This window comes from Nothobranchius furzeri, chromosome 9 (assembly GCF_043380555.1).
Source record: "Nothobranchius furzeri strain GRZ-AD chromosome 9, NfurGRZ-RIMD1, whole genome shotgun sequence".
In the NCBI taxonomy this organism is placed as follows: Eukaryota; Metazoa; Chordata; class Actinopteri; order Cyprinodontiformes; family Nothobranchiidae; genus Nothobranchius; species Nothobranchius furzeri.
The window spans coordinates 1,600,101-1,606,100 of record NC_091749.1 but is presented as its reverse complement, the minus strand read 5'-3'; the positions used below and the strand labels follow the sequence as shown (position 1 = coordinate 1,606,100).

General features: G+C 41.4%; 1 protein-coding gene across 1 annotated transcript in view; it reads right to left on the bottom strand.

Annotated features, from left to right (window-relative positions):
* The window catches only part of tube1 (tubulin, epsilon 1), a 54,754-nt gene that overhangs the window by 23,603 nt on the left and 25,151 nt on the right, over positions 1-6,000 (bottom strand). The window lies entirely within an intron of this gene.

Here is a 6,000-nt window from a genome sequence, read left to right as displayed (position 1 = left end):
TGGCTAAGTTTGCCAAAACAATGTCGGACTCCGTAATTTTCTCTGGCCCCCTGCCTGATCGGACCAGTGACGACATGTTTAGCCGCATGCTGTCCTTCAACCGCTGGCTGTCTAGGTGGTGTCCTGAAAACAACGTGGGCTACATTGATAATTGGAAAACTTTTTGGGGAAAACCTGGTCTGATGCGGAGAGACGGCATCCATCCCTCTTTGGATGGAGCAGCTCTTCTTTCTAGGAACATGGCCAGTTTTATTAGTCCTCCATGACAACCCAGGGTCCAGACCAGGAAGCAGAGTCGTAGTTTAACCCACCCCTCTGCAGCTTCTGTACTGTTACCCACCCACTACCCCATAGAGACAGTGTCCTGCCCACGGCCAAAACCACACAGATTAAATATCAGGCTTAATAAAGCAAATCATGGAAATCTCATAAATATGAGAACAAATTAGAAAACTAGAAAAATTAAATGTGGGTTGTTGAACATTAGATCCACTTTTTCTAAGACTTTGTTAGTTAATGACTTGATTTGTGATAATCAGATCTCTTTGCTCTCTCTCACAGAATCCTGGCTGCAGCAAGAGGACTATGTTAGCTTAAACCAGTCGACTCCTTCAAATTATTTAAATCATCATATTGCTCGAAGTACAGGGCGAGGAGGAGGAGTAGCAACCATTTTTCATTCAGATGTAGCATACCAAATGCCTACGTTTTTCATCAAAAATGACCAGAAGTTAACTTTTAACTTACAGTCCAAACTGCTTCATACAGGTCAGTCTGACACCGTGGTGCCGATATGAAGAAATTAACTTGAGCCGATATTCTTGAGTCCTCAAGGCTGCAAGAGATGCAGAACTTCTCATTTATACTCTTTATATAAAGTCCATCTGCCCTGGCTCCTACATGACTTTAAAACTTCATAAGTTCATATTTTGTTGAATGAACATGTTTAAATCCAACGTGTTTTAATTATCTGTCCTATACTCTACATTAATGAATGATGGGTCAAAATGAATACTTTTCCTGTAATGGTTTATTTCAGATCTTAAATTATACCAGATTAGTCTTTGTTGATTTTAAGAATACAATCAATCAGTATATTCACACCTAATACTATAATTATTAATGTTTAACATTACAGTTGAGGTGGCTCGGGCATCTGGTCAGGATGCCTCCTGGACCTCCCTGGTGAGGTCTTCCGGGCACGTCCAACAGGGAGGAGACCTAAAGGAAGACCCAGGACACGGTAGAGGGACTGTCTCTCACCTGGCCAGAGAACACCTTGGGATTCCCCCAGAAGGGCTGGCCCAAGTGAGAGGGAGAGGGAAGTCTGGGCCTCTCGACTTAGGATACTGCCCCTGCGATCCGACACAGGATAAGCCGATGAAAATGGATGTTTAACATGTTTTGGTATATGGTAAATGGCCTGTATTTGATATAGCACCTTCTAGAGTCCTGAACCCCCCAAGGTGCTTTACAACACAATCAGTCATTCACCCATTCACACACACCTTCACACCCTGGTGGGGATGAGCTACATCGTAGCCACAGCTGCCCTGGGGCGCACTGACAGAGGAGAGGCTGCCGAGCACAGGCGCCACCGGTCCCTCCGACCACCACCAGCTGCTTCATTCATTAGCTGTAGTAAAAAATGGCGTCTGGCGACAGCGCAAGCATCTTTCTTTAGAAGAAAGGCTTTTAGCGCTTCTACTTGCTGTGGTTTTAAAGACATTCAAGTAATTTAGAACAGAGGAAAGAGCCGCAGCGAACTCCGCTTCAGTCGTTGTGGTGTGTGACGTACGCTGCTCAGCGCTGATTGGCTCAGTCAGAATTCTCAGGGGACGGGGTCATTTGAATGGGAGAGTTCCCAGGCCCTTTCTCTGTGCAGAATTAAACAGAGGAGGAGTCTGGCAGGCCAGGCTACATAAACACACTTCGTATTAGTTCAGACAGAGTCAGGTATATAGTTTATAAAATGAATTTAATAATTTTTCTTAAACTAATAATTTATACATGACAAGATATGAATAATGAGATGTGGTGTAATTGATATGGAGTGATTTAATGTGATGTGTGAAATGTAATGGAAGATAGATGTTTTAGCAAAACCATTCTCTGTATCTGAGAGAATATGTGAAGTCTGGGTTATAAAATAATTTGTTGTTTGTTTATAAAAGTCATCAGACGCGATCTGTTGTGTCGACTATACACTTGTGGAAACCCCCCAGCAGATCCAGTCTGTCAGAAGTCGGGTGAACCTTTACCTCAAGGTATACGGAGCCCGTAGACTAGCTCCGATACGACCCGTCCGGTCTTGAGATATCTCCAGGTCATAACAGGAAGCTGCAATTCTTGTCAGCATCCAAGGTGGATCTTTGGCTCTTAAAAGAGCCGTTTGGGCTGTTGCAGCTTGCAGCATGCAGAGGCTTTTGACTGGATGCCAAGTTGTTATTTGATATCCCCACTTGAAAGGCGCCTAATTTTTCCAGGGACTTGATGGGGTTCCACTCCGGTTTATAAGTACCACCAGCCACTTCCTCCATTACGTTTCATTTATTCACCTATGTGTTATTTACAACAAAGGTAGTTTGAATGCAAGGTGTGGACTTCTGACGGAGCACCAGGTGAAAACCTTAAACAAACATTCAGGAGAAACATCAAACAGCACCGTTGGTCTACACCTTAAGATACTTCCTACATGACCACTTTTAAGGCGTGTTTTTCTTAGGCCTTTTTTTTTCTCATTAAAATCCACGTAAATCTACATTAAACATACATAATAATCTTGACCCTTCAAACAGCTGCACTTAAATACACAAAACACATAACTATTTTTAAATATAAGGTTAAATACATGATCAATGGGTGCATACACCCATACAATACACAGTTAAACAATGAGTTAACAAATCATCCATCGCTCTCTCTAGCTATTTACAAACATTTAGGCGTACACCGCCGGATGACGTCGCGTTCAGCCAATGTGACGAAAGTGACCCATTTACCGAAGGTAACGGCAATACTCGCACAAACATTTATGCAAAGTCAATGCAAAGATCTCTTACCGGTCGCTGTCCTGGTATTACTTCTCTATTGGTTCTTTCCACCAGGCGGGTGGCCAGCGTACAAACTGTTTCTGTTCATATCCTACTCCTCTCTCGCGCTCGCCATGTTGTGTTACATTTATAGACTCCAGCCAAGGGCCGCACATTGGTTCCTACCTGAGAGAACTCACATTTTTGTGTATGAGACGCACGAGAAAATAACTGAATAAATACAACTGGATACAATTACACACTTTCATGTTAATACAAACCATATATATACATTCTCTTTAATATTTTTTTTTAGTTTGGTTTTCTTTGAGTTCACGGAAATGACTCAACACTGGATGTCAAAAGAGATGGTCTCAAAAATGCTTGTTCCCGAATTGGCCGGTTCGAGAGTCAGCTAGAAACTGAACTAATCGGGAAGCGGGTCTGAGAAGCTGTTAGAAATAGCGTTAAAGTCGCTAAGTTAATTTGGCAACACTGGGAGGAGCGCTTCATTTGCAACTCAAGGCAGCGCAAGTGGGAGGAGCAAATAATCGGCTTGTTTTGTTTTTATAATCGTTCAAAACATTTCATTCGGAATATATTTCTATGTCGATGTTCAGAATACGACATCTGATAGTCTGAAAAAAATAATACCTAATTTGGAAAAAATAATACCTCTGAGACCAAATTTAACACTTTTAATGGGCTTAAATTTGACTATTTTTATTTATCACTTTTTAATACTTTTTAAAACCCCGCGGACACCCTGATTAACATTCATGAGTATATTATTGTAATGTATATGAGTGTAAACAATGATTAACTTGTTAAATCAACACATGCTGATAAGACCTGAAATGGATCATTGTAAGAGCAATATTCATTTTAAAGCCATCATTGATTAAAGCACAGGTTATTCAAACATTTGATTTAAACATCTTGTTCATTCATCACATATGATTATTTAAGCTTATGAGGTGTAAAGTCCTGTAGGAGCTTCAAGTAGGGTGAGGAATCAGCAGTCTGGCTTTTACACAGAGACCTTTGTATGCAAACAAGCACTGCGCAGAACATTCTAGATTTGGAGGCCTGATAGAGGGCTTATGTCTAGAAATGAAAGGTCATCCTGTGGTCAATTAGATGGTGAAAACTGACCCTTTGGTATGTTACACCAGCCATCTGATCCGAGCGTACAACCAAAGGCTAAAACTCTCCAAGCCTGTTGTGAAGTCAACAAAACAGTGGAGCAACGATGCTGTAGATGAGCTCTGCACATGGTCCAGGCTCTGAAGATGGATGCCCAGGTCAATAACACAGTTAAATCATGTTTTTACCAACTAAGACGCATCTCAAAACTAAAGCACATCCTGAGTGTACGTCTTCTGAAATCGGTGGTCCACACTTTTATCACCTCAAGGCTGGATTACTCCAACTCCTGCTTATACGGCATCAGTAAAGCAGCTCTCTCTAGACTTCAGCTGGTCCAGAATTCAGCAGCTAGGTTGCTGACTGGAGCTGACAGAAGACAACACATTTCTCCAATTCTGAAATCTCTCCACTGGTTGCCCGTGCAGTTCAGGATAAACTTCAAAATTATGCTTCTCACTTACAAATCCTTGAACCATCAAGCTCCTCCATATCTGTGTGAACATGTCCATTACTACAACCCGCCGCGTGCTCTCAGGTCTGAAGATAAGCTCCTCCTAGCTGTTCCCAATGCACGTTTAAAAAGCCGTGGAGAGAGGGCTTTCTCTGTCTGTGCACCCAAGCTGTGGAACGCATTACCACTGCTAGTGAGGCTAGCACCAACAGCTAGCATTTTTAAATCACGCCTGAAAACTCACTACTTCAACCTAGCTTATACAACATAGTTATGAACCTCACTGACATCTGCACTGTTTAAAAATGGACTCCACAATTATCGACTTCCGTACTATTGAGGTTCTTTGTAAAATGTTTTTTTTCCTATTTTTACTTCACCCTGTGTCTTATTGATTTTGAGCTGTTATTTTTGGGAATTTTGTTGTATTTCCTTTTTATCTTTTATCTGTGTTCGACATGTTTGTATACCGCCGGTTTAATTAACCAACATTTTTAGTGTACAGCGCCTTGTTTGGTTGTAATGCCTTGTGAATGCGCTTTATAAATAAAATTGGATTGGATGTTTAGAGACTACAGACTGGGAGGTAATGATTGCTGCCTCTGACAGTTTAGATGAGTTCACAGATACCGTCACCTCCTACATCCACTTCTGCCAGTCAGCATCATACCATCCTGCAGCAGGGTGAGTTATAGCACTGCCAACGCCGGGTTTACCCCTAAACTAAAACAGCTGTGGTTGGTAAAGAGAGGAGCTTTAACAGGGTATATGCAGGGATCTCAAAATTAAATTAAAGACTCTTTCAAGACCTTTTAAGACCTTCTAAACTTTAAATTAAGACTTTATCGCAAAGAACTAATCAACTGTAAAACACTCAGATATTGTTTTTAATTACTGCATCGCTTTGTTTTCCAATTCATCAGCTGGCTGGTTAAGTCACATCTGGGGCAGCGAGGCTGGAGCAACGGTATGCAAAGCCACAAAAACGCAAGCAAACAGCTGGCACTGAAGAAGGAAAAATACTTTTACTAGTTTACATGCATCTATTTTTCATACCTGCAAACTCAGAGGCTGTGAAAAAGGTAACAACTAAAATTAACTGCCCCCAAACAAGGTCCTCGCCCGCTGCAGGTTTGCATCTCTTCTACAGTGGGTTTTGTGGTGACCTCTGACTTTTACATACTTTTATTTTATTAAGAATCATTTAAAAAACTTCTTTAGATCTATGTATGTTTATTTTCCACTAATGACATCTCACCGAGAGCATATCCATACTGTTTTGCAAGTTTTTCTTCTTAAATTCAAATATCTTATATATGTAGGGAAGATGTGCCTAAAAGGGTCTGTCAATGCGCCCCAGGGCAGCTG